Here is a 17031-nt window from a genome sequence, read left to right as displayed (position 1 = left end):
TTTTCACCAATGTGTTTTTTGCTGAGAAACCTTCTATTTCAATGTTCTGTGCGTTTTCAGACACGTACAATATGTATTTTAAGTGTTTCTGATGAAATCCCTCCTTTTAAATGCATTTTGTCACAGAAAATGATTTTCTCGCCTAGGGAAAATGGCTTTTTTGAAAATCCATATTCTGGTCGAGAAATCGTGTTTTAAACAATAAAAACGGCTCCCGGCCTTATTTAATTCAAATTTTTACTTTTGGTAACCTAGCACGTATTCATAACGCACTAAACCTTTTTATCGCGTTAAACGCCTTTTCTCGACAAGAAATGCACAATTTCATCAAAAACAAACAAAACAAGAAAAATGAATCTATTCAACAAGTCTGCAACACATCCTTAAGAGTTACATGATTTCCCCCCCATGTCAATGTGTAATTTCTCCAGTTCTGATCATTGTTTAGGTTGTTGGCAGCTTGGTCCAATGCCAAACACAGTGAATCCTTTTTATGGCTTTAAACGCATTTTCTCCTCGAGAGAAACATGATTTCACTAAAAAACGTTATAGTTTAAACATGCCTGTTGTACAAGTCTGCAAACATTCAGAGCCTTAAAATAGGGTTTTCACCAATGTGTTTTTTGCTGAGAAACCTTCTATTTCAAGGTTCTGTGCGTTTTCAGACACGTACAATATGTATTTTAAGTGTTTCTGATGAAATCCCTCCTTTTAATGCATTTTGTCACAGAAAATGATTTTCTCGCCATGGGAAAATGGGTTTTTTGAAAAAGCATATTCTGGTCGAGAAATCGTGTTTTAAACAATAAAAACGACTCCCGGCCTTATTTAGTTCACATTTTTACTTTTGGTAACCTAGCACGTATTCATAACGCACTAAACCTTTTTATCACGTTAAATGCCTTTTCTCGTCAAGAAAAGCACAATTTCATCAAAAACAAACAAAACAAGAAAAATGAATCTATTCAACAAGTCTGCAACACATCCTTAAGAGTTACATGATTTCACCCAATGTCAATGTGTAATTTCTCCAGTTCTGATCATTGTTTAGGTTGTTGGTAGCTTGGTCCAATGCCAAACACAGTGAATCCTTTTTATGGCTTTAAACGCATTTTCTCCTCGAGAGAAACATGATTTCACTAAAAACGTTATAGTTTAAACATGCCTGTTGTACAAGTGTGCAAACATTCAGAGCCTTAAAATAGGGTTTTCACCAATGTGTTTTTTGCTGAGAAACCTTCTATTTCATGGTTCTGTGCGTTTTCAGACACGTACAATATGTATTTTAAGTGTTTCTGATGAAATCCCTCCTTTTAAATGCATTTTGTCACAGAAAATGATTTTCTCGCCTTGGGAAAATGGCTTTTTTGAAAAACCATATTCTGGTCGAGAAATCGTGTTTTAAACAATAAAAACGACTCCCGGCCTTATTTAGTTCACATTTTTACTTTTGGTAACCTAGCACGTATTCATAACGCACTAAACCTTTTTATCGCGTTAAACGCCTTTTCTCGACAAGAAAAGCACAATTTCATCAAAAACAAACAAAACAAGAAAAATGAATCTATTCAACAAGTCTGCAACACATCCTTAAGAGGGGGTCCTCCCTATAGTCCTCGGGTCCTATAGTCCCCGGGTCCTATGTTCCCCGCTTTGTATGAGACCGGGGAATATCGGACCTTTTTGTATACAGAGGGCCCTATATTCCCCACTTTTCCCCAAAAGGGTCCTATGTTCCCCGTTTTGTATGTGCAGGGGAACATAGGACCTTTCTTTATAAAAAGGGTCCTATGTTCCCCTAGGGCACCCGGGGAACATAGGACCCTTTTTATAAAGAAAGGTCCTATGTTCCCCGGTCAGCAGGTTTGACGCTGTTTGGCGCAAAAAGTGCATTTTCAATAATGCATTATTTAGGGCAGATTATTAAGAAGACAATGAATCATACGATTTCTATTTTTATATCACAAAAACGAAATCACAAAGTCCAGGTTGGCTAAAGTATGTGGAAACTTTCGACACTAAACCAATTTCAACTTATTAGGCTATAGCCTATATTTGGGCGCATAACCCACCCCGGTAGTTCTCTGATATTTATGCGTGAAATGTGTCACTTATCGAGGAAAATGCGCCTCGCCGAGTAGGTGAGCTGGCTCGTCTGTGTCTGAATGTAATATAGTAAGCCTATGCTCCTTGGGCAATTGCACCCGGGCGTAGCTCAGTCGGTAGAGCTCTCGCCTATGGATCGCAAGGTTGTGAGTTCGATCCCGGGTGCCGCCAACTCAGCGTATGAGTAGCACATTGCGCGAGAAGTGCTGGGAGCTGAGGATAGGTGTTGTGTTCCGTCCTCAGCAGTCCATCTCCCAGAGGTCTAGTGCATTGTACCAGGGATAGACTCCTGCGAAAGCTAGCTGATATCGACAATAGGCAAATTCCGACCCACTTCTTCTATGTTCGCTAGAAAGCCGTCGTTCCCATCATATCCACACCAGCTTATTGGGAAACGCATCTGACAGATATTAGATAGAAACCATCTGCTCAGTAAGGCCCTTTAAGCATCATAATTGTAATGATGATAATACAAATAATAATAATGACAATAATAATAATAATAATAATAGCCTAATAATAATAATAATAATGATGATGATGATGATGATGATGATAATAATAATAATAACAATATAGCCTTATATTAGAAATGCTAAAAATTGGATAATTGAAATATTTATAATTATAAAGTAGGCTAATATAGCATGGTAATAACAAAATAATAACAATATCTGCCTGGTCTCTTAAGATTCTAAGATGCTGTATGCTACAGAAATAACGGGACATAGGCCTAGGCTAATGAATACGCCTTTTTGACAAAATATGAATGAAAGGCTAATCAACAACGCTAAAGCTGAATCACAAAACACATATTGCTCGAAAAATAATTTATAAATAGCCAAATGCACACATGATTTCGAGTTTGGAAATATTTAAAACTTGTCGTGGATGTGTGGTCATCTGCACGCAAGTTTCCTGGCGTTCTAAACCACATGATCAAAATTCACCAATGTCTAAACCGCCTGCCAACTTGCAACAATTTGCAACAATCGGTTGTTATCGGTGATAACTCGTGGACTCACTGTCATGTGCTTACTAGCCTACAAGAAGACAACAATGGCGATAGTTATGGATGGTGATCGAGGGGGCAAAGTGTTGGTACATGAGAACTTCAGATATCAGAAGCACCGCACCAATCAAGACACCATTAGATGGAGGTGCTGGAGGTGGAACTGTAGAGTGCCACTGATCACAAATAGATTTGAAGTGGAGGACGTGGATGCTAACATTATTGTGCACGATGTTGGGGAACACGTGCATCCCCATGACGGAGAAATGGTGCACCGTGCAGAATTCCGACAGGGGGTGATTGCAGAAGTTGCGAGGGAGCCAACAGTCCCAATCAGAAGGATCTATAATGCGCAAAGGGTCCTGCAGCATCGGCAACGTCAAATCCAAGGTGGCGGCGACAGACCACCACCACAAGGATTCCAGTCTGTAAGGACTGTTATGGCCAGAGCACGCGCAGCAGTCACGCCCCCGATTCCATCTACACTTGAGGATGTCGTCATCGAAGGTGCATGGGCTGAAACATGGGACAGGGAACAGTTCCTCGTCCACCAAGACAACGAGTGGGCTATCGCTGTGTTTGCCACAGAGGGAAACATCAGGAAGCTGCGAGGCTGTGGAACCATATATATGGATGCAACGTTCAGAACGTGCCCCCGCCCCTTCAGCCAAGTTTTTACAGTACTTGGAAACATGCACGGCTTCGTTATCCCTCTTGTGCATGCGCTGATGGGCCAGCGCACAATTGGGCACTACCGGCAGGTGCTCGATTGCATCAAACGGGAAACCAGGAGGATTACGCAGCACCACTGGGCACCTCAAAAGGTCATATGCGACTTTGAACAGGCGCTTATCAATGCGCTGGAAACAGAACTTCCAAGGGCACAAGTGAGTGGATGCTACTTCCATTTCAGTCAGGCCCTGTGGAAGAGGGTGCAAAGACTTGGACTGACTACTGCATTCCGGGATGACCTTCAGTTGGCAGCAGTCATCCGCAAGGTGATGGCACTCGGCCACCTACCACTGGACACAGTTCAAGGCAACGTCGCCCTGCTCGTTCATCACCCAGACACGAGGCGCGTCCAGCGGGACCATCCAGAGCTGCATGACTTCCTGCAGTATGTCGGGAACACATACGTCCACGATGGAGCCCTCTTCCCACATCCAATGTGGAACGTCTATGCACGCAACATGGAGCAAAGGACCAACAACCACGTTGAGTGTAAGTGACTAAGACTTATTTTCTGATTTATTGAATAATCAGCGAACAGACTTTATTTTTGATGTGTGGCCCATAACACGCTTAACATTTTCATGCGACACCACAGAAGCGTGCATGCTATGATAACGGAGGCCAATTGTATGATTATGGTTGTGTAAATTAGGCTATACTGTTTTTAGTCGATTATTTGTATCATTATTTAAAAAAATAATATAGCATCGGTGTAGGACTCACAGTCAACCATTGCTTTGGATACTCTTAAAGCTTGATGAATCTACGTTGTTTCCATCAATTAGCTGTGGAATTCACCATAGGCTATGTGTTTAACTTTCATTTTAAAAATCAGTTTAACACAATCCAGCATAATTTTTGGAGGTCTACATCACACAAAGGCCTACACTCCTAAAGCTGTATTATGCATTCATGTTTATCAAGCCACTGTCAACATGTTCAGCATATTCACATTTCTTTAACAGTTTACATGATTAACCTCTTGTTTTTGTTTTTGTAGCTTATCATCGCACTCTAAATGATGCGGTCCAAGTGCGCCACCCATCCCTTTGGATGTTTCTGCGCCACATTAAGGACCAGCAAACCCTGGCAGAGGAAAGGCTGGAGATGGCGGAGCGAGGAGATGCTCCCCCAAGGCGGGAGCTCAAGTGGAGGAGGTTGGAGGCCCGTCTCCTGCGGCTCAAGGGTCAACTGGATGCTGGTCACAGAGATCTGGAATCATATTGGAGGGCTGTAAGCCATCACATTTTCAGATAGGCTGAGTAGAGGTTTTAGCCCCTCTTTGTTGAGTAGCCTAATGGGCTAGGACTACTCATTTTGCTTTTTTGAAGATGAAAAAAGCCTTAACGTTAGGCTAGTTAGGCCTTGGAGATTTTTGTTTTAGACCATGCCTTTTCTGGGGGGCTTCTGCCATAGACCAACCCTTTTTCAGCCAAGCTTTTACTAGAAGCATTTTGTTATTAATAGCCTATTATCAGTGTTACTATTGATATTATTATGCCTGTAATTGTTATTTGTTATTAGGCCTATTTTATAATTAGGCTATTATTATTATTATTATTATTATTATTATTATTAATAATAATAAAGAAGAACATCAAAGGATGTAAGGTAGCACTCATCAAATGAAAAAAAAAAGACACAATTCTCTATTTTACCATTTCATTGTTTGGCATCAGTCAATAACTTGGCCGGGTGGTCTTCTTCAGAAACCTTAATGACTGATGCCAAACAATAAAATGGTGAAATAGAGGACTGCCTCTGTTATTTTTTTACCATTTGGTGAGTGTTACCTTACATCCTTTGATGTTCGTCTTTGATTCATGTTTTTGGTTTAGCACCTCCACAAGCCTTTAGTTTTTTGAGAAGCACATATTATTATTATTAGGCAATTAGCCTATTGTGTAAGGTAGGCGGCCCCCGTTGATGGATACTTTGTGCTGGTCCTAAATTCCCAAGTCCTGGTCTAAGTTCTCTGCCTAAAAAGTTCATCATTAAAGTCTTTTTGAAAGAAAGTCTGCCAAGTGATTTAATATGGAAAACGAACTGCAAAGTAACAAGAAAGTGGCTGAAGTGTCCAGTGCTGTGCAAACTGAACTTTGAGCGAAGGTGGAAATGGCTAGGTTATACTGGTAGGCGGGCCTACTGCAAGACAAACTTGCGTTGATTGCTGACTGTCCATGCTGAGCCGGAGAGCCAACTAACTAGGCCTGCTGCAATAAATGTTGGTAAGAAATAACAATAAAGCAAATTACAGCCTCCTCTAGGCCGAATTTGGATACGCACTCAAGGTGGCCTGCGATATACAACAGCCAACAATGGTAATACGGCCTAATTTAATCAGCGGAGGAATATATTGTCGTAGCCTACATCTCAGCCATGACCCCAGTTTTTATTATTTTGGACCCGTTAAGGAAATAATTTGCAAAAAGGGTTCTAAGTTCCCCGGTTTGTTCCTCGATTGGCAATAGCGGGGAATATAGGACCCTTCTTCCAAAAGAGGGTTCTATGTTCCCCGGTGTCTATTGCAACGGGGATTATAGGACCTTTTTAGGGGAAAACGGGGAATATGGGACCCTTTGTTTTTCGAAAGGGTCCTATGTTCCCCGATCGGGGAACATAGGACCAGGGGAATATAGGACCCGGGGAATATAGGCACGGCCCCGATTTCAGACATTTGTACCTTTCATCATACAATGGTCCCGCGTTAAATATTCTCTTTGCCTCAGCTAGAGAGAGGTTGTCCACTGCCACAAGAGCATGGACAATGGCCTGGTAGAGATAGATAACCTCCAGTTAAAAGGGGTCCCATATTTACAACACAATACAAATTAGTGGTGGGGCGAGCATAACCCATTCACTAAATCGCGGAATTCCCTTTTAACAGTTATAATACAGGCTTTGATGACTGGATAAACAGACAGTTATTGAAATCAATGTAACTAAGATTAGATGGTTGAGTTAAACCTCACCTCAGGCATCAGCACATCCAACATGAAGCTGACTCTCTGGAACTCTGTCGTTGGGACATAAGGTGCACATTTTGTGGCTCCTTTGAGGACCAAGTTGACGTGCTTAAAAGCTTCATCAATTTGGTCGTCTTCTTCCAAGTAGGTGAAGACCGTGTCTGGTTTTCGCAGACCTGAAATTCACCAGCCACTTGGAGCTGCCTTCATCTGTGATTATTTCCTATCAATGACCTGGCAAGGCCATAGGGGAGACCCTAACATGATCCTAACAACGCCCGAACATGATCCTAACAACATTCAAACATAATCCAATCAATTAAAAAAAGTTCCAATAAGAAAGTTTTCAAAATTTGCCAGGCCATGATGGAGTCCGGTGAAAACGCCAATTTGACGCCTCTGTATCTCCGGAAGTACACGACAGATTGACACCAGACTTGGTATGGTAGTTCTCCTTAAGACTACGACAAACAAATCCAAAGATGAAGTCTCTATCTTTTGTCGTTCAGATTTTACGGGGGTCGGAAAAATGGCCAAAATGGCAATTTGTAACCAGAAAAGATCTCTCTCTACTCTACTAAATTTATAATAGCTAATTCTCGGGAACCGTAAGGAGTTAAGAGGTCAGTGATGTCTCAAATTGAAGACGGTGATAGGTATTTTGCAATAGGCTATTTTAAAAATTCAAAATATGCATAATTATGAATAAATATGCAAAATATGCAATTTTTCAAAGACACCTAAAAATCACTTTTCTCGGCGTTTCAGATGGTTCTGAGCAACTTTGCATTTTTCACCTAAAGTTTTTTTCGGCCGGAAGGATCTCGATACTCATCATCCACAGGGGAACATGCAGCTTGCACGTTAGACTGAGCTTTGGTCTTTGTGAGCCCTAGATGCTGCTTCATACGAGTGGACTTGGCGGCTTGCTTGTCCTCCTCAGTACGCAATAAGAGCAACAGCTCTGCGAAGGTGGGTGGTATCAGTTTTTTCTGCTCTAGCTGGAGTGTTGAGATCAGGTGGTTGTTCCAGCACCCTCTGCAGAATTGTTTGAGAAGCTACGCATCTGCGTCACTTGCGGCAATTGCCTTCTTCACGACAGTGTTCAAGGATGTCTGGAGCCCATGGAAGGTTGGAAGGTTTCTCTCCGGCGTTTTGTTGAGTGGTGAGAAACTTCGCAAACAGCTCATCTCTCCATCTTCGACGGTCGCATAAGCAGAGTCAAGTAAATCCAGGTAAGCTCTTGGGGAGTCTCGTGGACCTAATGGTTTGACCACATTTGGAGGCTGGCGGTAGCAGACTGTCAGCAATCTTTCTTGCTAGCTTGAACGTCAGATACATTTAGGATCTGACAAGTGGAATTCTACACTGCTACGCCAGGTTTCATAGTCAACCTCGTGGTTAGGGAGAGGTGCCTTCCCGGAGAATGATCTCAGTTTGAACGTGGAATGAAATTGGGAACCGCTTTCCCCGCTCTTTACGATGTGCTCCACTACTACGCGCTGAACTTCAGGCGTGCTCAACTGATCAGAAGGTAAGTGAAATGGGTTTGTTCTCCCCTTATTACTAGGAGAAGCTGTGGTTGCAAAATCCACATGAAACGGTGTTTCACCGGAGGTCAGGTTTACTTCTACAGAAGCTGGGGTGAAGCTGTGCTGAATATCACTCATCTGTTTGCTAGGCGAAATCGAAGCTGGTTCATCAGCTGGCGCAGTGTTACCACTAACACCGTCAATACCAATGGATTCGGATATCTTAGCCAACTCCTTTCGAAAAACCTCAGCAAACGGTTTCCCACTCAGTTTGGCTACACCCTTAAGCTGTGTCAGAAACGTATCAGGAATAACCTGCAAGGATGATTAATAACCATCTAAGGTAAGTAGTAATAACCATAGGGTAAGTACACCTCTTTACTAGGTTCGTAGGAGTCGTGATTAACTGGACTGAGAAATGATAGGAGCCGGACAACCAGGATAAAATGGTAAGTAGAAGTATTTAGTGTTATTAGTTGCAACACTCAAATGTACTCATACAATTATACAATGCAATATACAATAATCCCTCAATGACCCGGATCCTAAATACAGTAAGCGCTTTTAGTTCAATAAAGAAAATAAAAATAAATGTGTGTGTGTGTGTGTTTCAGCGTCCTACCACAACAGGCGTGTGGGAGATTTGTGGGGTTAGATTCAGTGTCCTACCACACCAGATGTGTGGAAGATAGTAGGTGGAGAATCTTCTTTTTTCTTGGTTCCGAGCGGTGGCTCGCCAGTTCCTCGTCAGGAACAATCAATCATTCAAAAGACACGAGAAGACAGGACGATTGTCTCCCCGCTGACGGACAATGGCGAATTCTTTCGTTTGCTTTTTTTCCCTCTCACTTTTAGCTCGAGAGATCGTATGTGTGTTTTCTGTGGTGCGTTCTAACAATCTCGCGCACACAGCAGCTACTGCAATAGGCAGACGCTTTCTCATTGGCTAGAAAACATAACTCTACACAAATCAATGTGTGACTGGGTTACAGGTCCCTGAGCTAAGCTGTAATTAGTTAACCCCATCTCTATACTGTAGAATGGAACGGATTCTAAATGTATTGCTGTGTTGGGACAGCGGCTTAGTTGCACGGGTTTACAATGGCTTTGCTTCTAGAAATGAATAATAATAAGGTCAGCTCACTTCTATTTTTCTATTTCATTTGATATAAAATAAAAATCGAATGATGTAATTTGAAAACCCACTTTCTGAAATTTATTTGTTCAAAATTGGGAAGCAAAACCATTGCCACTAAAATAAAATAACAATCAAAGGTGAGAGGGATCAAAAACACAGAAACTTGGTGAAATACTACAGTCGAACCTCCGAATATCGCCACTCATTATTGGTCTGGAGAAAAATCAATGGTATTTTGGAGGGCGGCGGTATTCCTAGTAAAAAACTTTCTGGGACCGAGAAAGCGGCCGGCGGTATTGGGACTGAGGCCGTATCCGGAAGGGCGCTATTGAGGGGTTCGACTGTACACAAAATATAGTTTATTAAATTTAAAAACGAAATTAATAAAATGTTGAATTACAAATCAATGTACAAATCAATTAAAAAGATTGCTCTTAAAAACAAATAACTGTGAGAATAATTGGGTAACGGCAATAGGTGAAACAAGATAACTAAAATTGGCATAATCTTCAATAGAAAGTCCCTCACACTGGTCTTTGAACAAGTTTGTCTGAAGAAGTATGTCTTTACCTGGGCCTTGGAAAAGAGTGGTCTTTGGAAAAATGACAGGTTACCAAGCTTGTTGTTTCAGTCAATTCTGACAGTCTGACCAGGTTGCCATTGAAGGATGAACATGTATAGTAGTAGTAGGTCTATGCAGGAACAAAAGATTTTGGCTCAAAATGAGAATGGCGGTTGTCCAAGTAAATACCTCTCATTGTCTCTGTCAACGGGATGTTGTGTTCTGAGAAGTTAACTGCTCTAAAGGCATTAGGGTCAGTCCGCCTCCAGTGAAAAATACGTTGGACAGTAACATTTAGTGGGCTAAAGGAGTAAATTGGTGTCTGGAGCAAATTGCTTATAACTGCCACACATTCAAAGTCAGCCCAATGGTCGTCACCTCTTCTTGTTCTTGATGATGTTCTGGATTTGTTTTCGATCCAGGTGCCAATCTCATTCTCAGTTTTATTTGAAATTGCTTGGAATGCCTGCAAATTGCGCTGAATATGAGTTATCATCATTGCCCGTGCATGCGCATTGTTCCTCCTGAGAACCTGTAAGATACAATGAGATGGACCGAAAGAAGCAGTTTGCCATCTCCTTGAGTTCTGATGTTGCGTAGTGGTACTGTATCATCAGGCAAATTTGGAATCATTGGCTCACCACGCAGTTCTCAACGAATTTCACAGCCCATATACAACGCCCTTTCTTCTTTTCATCGCCTGTCAATGGGTAGAAACGCAATGTTCTCTGCTCGTCTTCTCGTTCTCGTAATCTCAATTTCTGGAGGCTGACGTGATGTATTAGGTCTGCCCCCTTTTAGGCCTAGGTGCGGGCTTAGGTTTTGGAGGGGCTTTCTTGTGCCTAGGAGGTTGTTTGCGTTTATCATTTATTGAGGATTGGATTTCATCTTCTAGGGTTTCTCTGAGTTTTTCTATAGTGTAATTGGTATACCAAACCCTCTCTTTGATAGATGAATTTAATGTTTTCTTGGGCTGTAACTTGTACGCAGGGTTTGCAGATAATCTCAGATATTCGTCTAGTGCACCTTTCAGGGGGTAAATACTTTTAGGATCAACATTTATGAGATGCAGCCCGTCCAAAAAGATGTACAACGTGATAAGGTCACATAACTTTGTCCACCATCAAAGATTGAGGTTCCTATGTCTGCCATGACACATTTTAGAGAAAGGCCCTGAGCTTTGTGAATTGTCATGGCAAAAGCAGGTGTTAGCGGAAACTGTTTTCTATGGACATGGGCTTGATGAAACAGAAAAATTGTTCCAGATGCACGTTCTATAGCAGTAGGTTTCTTGTTATTGTTGAATGAAACATTAACACGATTGATATTGCCGGTACCATCGTAGTCAAAACTCTCTACCATTCCAATACAGCCATTAACAAGATTGTCCTTTATTGATATGTTTCTCCGTAGCATTACTTTTGAGCCAATCCCAATTTCTAGGGTGGTGGCCAGGCCTGCTGTGTTGCGGCTGTCTTTTTCAATTTCTTTCAGTTTTTTTTATAGGCGCTTGCCTGCGCTTTTTTGTACTGGCACACAAGGTTGTCATTAGCGTTTATTTGAACTAACGCAATGCCTAGATCTTCCATGCATTTACGATTAAATTCATCAACCATGTTTCTTTTGGGCAGTAAACAAATTGGGTCTTGGCCAGCTTTGTAGAGGGTCAGAAAATGATTGACAACTTGTTCAAGATAAGGCTTGGCTTGCGTCCCATTGTCAACTGGAATGAGGCGCTTTGACAATACTTGAAGATCCTCGTTTGTTAAAGCACCAATTCTGGCACGAGTTAATAATTCCCGCCAAGCGCAATTACTTGCTCCCTTTCTGTCTGTGATTTACCGTTAATTCAAAAAAATTGAACCAAGCTGCTCCAGAGTTTGCGTGTGTGATTTAAGGTTGCCAGTGATTTTGTTCGCAAGTTCCACTGAAATGTCAACATACGGTACATTAACACCGACAGGCGGAAGTTGACAGAGATCTCCAAAGAGTATCATGACCCTACCACCAAACCAGTCTTCGTAATTATCGAAGATCTCACTAAGCCGTAAATGTGTATGAAGTAATAACCCATTGCTACACATTGAGCATTCATCCAGAATGACCGCGCCCATGTTTTTCATCACCGCTCTGATCTCTGTAAGATTATTGTCTGATAGCTTTTGTGTACTTAGCAACATTGCCGTGTTTCTACGGGAATGTTCAAGAGGCCGTGGATTGTCAGGCCGCCAACAGTCATTGCTGCTAGTCCCGTAGGTGCCATAAGCCCTGCCATACAATTACCAGTTACGTGGCCCATGCCATGATAGCCCGAATCACAAATGATTTCCCAACCCCACCATGGCCTGAGACAAATAATACTTTTTTCCGGTCAGCAGTACATTCACACTCTGCTCCTATGTAAATTCTCGTGAACGATGGCCTCTGTTACCTTATTAAAGACCTCCCTTTGCTCAGGATTCAACATAGCAATTAGTTGATCAAGCTGTTCTTGTGTCTTGATTGGGATGTTTTTACCTATTGCCTCAATCATTTAACGTTTGAGCCAACTTGTCTGGCTCTAACTCTATTACACCTTCACTGTCGTCGTCGTGATCCGTTCTATCGCCCAGGGCATCATCTACTTTCTTTTTCTGAGCTTCCCTCGCTAAGTTTAAACTTCTTTATGCGCTCCACCTTTTCAGACAGTTCAGGATGATCTTTGGTCGCCTCCACAAAAGCATCATAGTAGCTTTTCTGTCCCCGTAGAATAATATTTTTCCTCTCTCCAGGGGCTGAATAAACAAAGCATGCTGTAGTAGAACATTTCAGGCTTAGTATTCACGTTATAGTTAAAATAGTAGACAATCGAATCTTTCTCTCTTTCATACATAAATCCACAGTTGTTTTTTAAGGTTATGATTTTAGGTTTTTTTACCTCCTACTTTCTTTCTGCTGTATCTGGCAGCGTATGTATACAAGTCCATGTCTTCTAGGTCATCAGGTCTGAATAGATAAAATGTGTGAAGTAAATCTTTCTAAACAAAGACTCTGAATCTGGATTCGCCTGTAGTTCTTTATAAGTTTTTAGAGGCCGTGTTCGAAACTGAGGTGGCGTCGCTCCTACAAATTGGAAGTCTCTAGAATAACTGTAAAGCTCAGGAATGAATAACCGATCTGCTGCTTCATAAGCTCCCATTTCCCTTGTTTGGAGTGCTCTCAAGGCAAACTGGTACAAATTTGAGACAGGTCCGTATCAGATTCAAACTTCCATTCAAACTCTGTATTGGATTTTTCAGCTTTACTAATATACTTACAGACGTACTCTGCAATACAAAATGTGTCTTCTGATATTAATTGAATGTCACAGTTGCCACGCCACAGATACAAAAGTATAGGGTTGTACGCATTGATGTTTACCTCCTTGTCCGTTCTAGGTAGATCATATAATGTCTGTTTAGAGTTGAGTGTTTTGCGTCAAATTATAGAACTGAGTACAGTTGTGCTTGTTTTACTGCAATCTTAGGGAAGCCAAAACGACACTTTATAGACCTCCATTTACCATTCTTTGGTTTGACATGTCTTTGACAATATGCACAGCACCTGTGTGTCTGGTTACTATCTACAAGTTCTGCGAGATCTGAGTCAATCATGAGGTCATACCGCTTGCAGGAAATGTGCCAGGGGCAGGGGCAGGAACAGTGCCAATACTTTCTACAGTACTATAGTCAGAATCATCACTAGAAGAATGTAAAACTTTTCTTTTTTGGCATTCTTTTATTATTAGGAACTTCTGTATCCGAAGAAGATGACGAAGAAGAGCTAGGTGGTGGTCGGCGGGCATTTCTAGGCCTCAGATTTCTTACTGGCTTTGAATTAGGAATTGATTCAGTGATATCATGATCATCAGAACTATCATCAATAACAATGTTTTTCTTTTTTCTTTGTGGTGGTGAATCAAGTTCGTTTCTTCTTTTAGCACCCCCAGTTAAATAGTCATTACATTTGTGCGTGTTGTGCTGAGTGTAAAAGGTACGGTCGTTGCCAGAAAACTTAGGTGACGTAGGTTTTTTTTTTTGTTTCTTTTATCTGACACTGCCGGAGGGCAAAAAAGGAGGCCTGCCAAATGTTTTAAGTCTGATGTAGTAGCACGCTTGAACACTTGAAACACGCTGCATCTTTTTTTCAATTACGGCTCATCCTTATTGATCTCTGTAGGGCAATTACTCATAAACCGCTCTGCAACGCAAGTTGCAAACCAAATGGCAAGTCTTTTGTCTTGTGATTTGGATGACAATTGACCAAAGTCAACCTCTCTCAATTGTCGTGCTAAACGTTGCACCTCAGAATGACAGTAAGTACAATCTTTTCCAACTGCTGAAATCAACAGGTTTAATTGCTGTAAGGCAGCCAGCTGTTTTTCGGCTATTTGGCAAACTGATATTTCATCATCCTCATCTCTAAATTGATTCACGATTTCACCGATGTTCAGTTGCCGGGTGTAGTTGCTGCACTTTCTGCAAATCCAGTCTTTTAATCAGAAATGAAGATGACAAATACTCAGAAAAAATCATAAGTTTGCACGACTTTACTCTCTGGAATGCCAGCAAGGCATCAAGAATAAACTTGGTAGACTTTCTGGCCACCACTTTTGTAATCTTCTTGTCTCGTTTAGAAAAGTATTTTGATCGATACGGGCAGGTCAGAACTTTATAGAGACTTTTTATAGGCTTTTTACATTTAGAACACACAGACAGATAACAGAGTATTTCCGCTGATAGATTTAACAAAAGTTTGTCATCAGAAGTCTTGGGCTTAACAACTCCTCCTCCTTCAAGTAAGATCTCTTCTTCAGTACCAGCGATATCAAATTCTGGCAATGTTGATGAGACATGATTGCCTGCAGCTGTCTCACTACTGGGGGGGATTTAGATTAGCTTGAGGCAATGACGAGCCCACTGAATTAGGCAGATGGTCGTCATTCTGAATACCCTCTCCATTTACTCCCTCGCTCGATTCTTGTTCTGGCAGCATACTCTCTGGGGTTTCTGAAACTTGAACATCTTTGAATTCAATATTGTTCTTCATGAGCCAAACAAGTGCTTGGTGTACTTTGTTGATATCAATCAGGGATCTCCATATGTCTCTGTTCTTTTTTGGTATGCCATGAACAAAAATAAAGGGATCATTTGAAGCACAGTCTATTTTATCGTTTTCCAACTGCTTCAGTGTTTCTACCATTGGGAGCTTCAAGTAGCAGATGTTACCCTTGACTTTGGATATTTTATTCCTACGTGGTATCTGTCTCGTCATCGGCGAGCATGTGAGAAGGGTTTGTATAACTTTTACTCTTTTGATAAAGTGTTCCTCGAAAACGTGGAGTCCTTTCAGCTCCGGTGGACATTCCCCAGTATCCATCCCGTTCATTAATGCTACTGTGGGCATCTTGTTAGCATTAAGATCATTCCTACAAGTTGGGCAAACCTCAGTTGGCTCTTTGTCCCAGTCTGTAACGCGCAAATACTGTTTTTAAGCCTTGTGTACATATTGTTTTGGGCGTGTATGTGACTGTGTTTCATTTGGGTTGTAGCCTTGACCCACTTATTGCAGCACGCACACCCTCTCTGAGTGAGGTCAGCAACATCTTTGCGAAATTGCGCAATTGCTGTAGCAAAGAGCTCTTCAATTTTTTCAACAGTCCAAAGTCGTGCTTCTCCTTCTTTTTCCTCAACACTGACAGTAGGGGCCTTTGCAACTTTGAGGTGTATTAATTTGGGAAGATAGTCGACATCTTTGAGGTAGGCCGCAGTGTCCAGATCACTTAGATAGTAGTGCGCTTTTGACAGGAGTGAATAATTTCAAAAACAGTCTTGATCGGTCAGAATGCACTGCCAGCTTACAGACGAAAACCTATGCACTCAAGCAGCCTTCAGCTTCTGTGCAACATGTTTCAGGATGATTTCTTTTTGCGACATTTTGAAGGTATGGCCCAGCTTCAAAAGCAACAGAACATTTGACCATTTTCATTATCTCTGTTCTGATTTTAGCAGACGAAACTTGGGACAAAGATTTAATTACCTCTATCATTTTGACAACATCTTCGTCTAAAATCATGACACAATTATCGTTGCATGGGTACGGTAATACGTCAGAATTAGGATCTTCCGTAGTAATAGAGTTCCCCTCATTGACCGCTTGTTCTGCCTTTTCAGCTGCAACTATATCTTGCATGTCATCCCATTCTTCAAAGTTATAAGGCTTACCAGATTTATAAGAATACTTTGGGAAATAAGCATTTGATGAAGCGACATGATATAGCGAACCCAATACCACTGATCTTTGGAGAACCGTTCAAGAGTTTGCATCCGCTTCCTGAGTAAGTTTTCCCATGGTTTCTTTACAATGAGCTACCAATTTAGATGCTTTCCACCCTAGAAAAGATCCCCACTCCCTACGCTTTTCAGAAATGCGTCTGGACAGTTTTATGTGCTACTGCAACGGCCTTCTGCGGCTCTGTCATCTTCTCAAAGCTGGGGATAGGTATTCGGAGTTCATTCGCACTTCTATTTAGTAATTCTGGTGGACTGTTGGCAAGTATATCAGTGAGCACTTCTTTTAACTGGGCTTTGTAAGCCCGTTCTGCCTCCGCTGTGCAGTATTTTGGTCTTTTCGAGGCCAGATCTTTTATTAGATTCACAGGTGGTGTTTTGTAATACTTTCCTTCAATAATTATTTGCTTAACATCAGGCTCAGCGTATGTTGCAGTTATTTCATCAGATGCCACATGTTCTTTTATCCTTTTAAAAGCTGCCGCTCTGTTTTCTATGTTTAAAAGGTATTCATCCCTCTCTGAGTTTTTTCTAAGGGGGTTGTTACCTTCTTGCTCAGGTTGGTTAATTACTTCAGTTTCAGATTCACTACTAGTATCAGGATAAACGGTAGAGTCACAATCTTCGGAACTGCTCATGATCACGCTTCCATTCGAATTCATTATCAGGCAAAAC

The sequence above is a fragment of the Lampris incognitus genome, chromosome 10 (assembly GCF_029633865.1).
Source record: "Lampris incognitus isolate fLamInc1 chromosome 10, fLamInc1.hap2, whole genome shotgun sequence".
NCBI lineage: Eukaryota > Metazoa > Chordata > Actinopteri > Lampriformes > Lampridae > Lampris > Lampris incognitus.
This window is presented reverse-complemented; position numbering follows the sequence as displayed.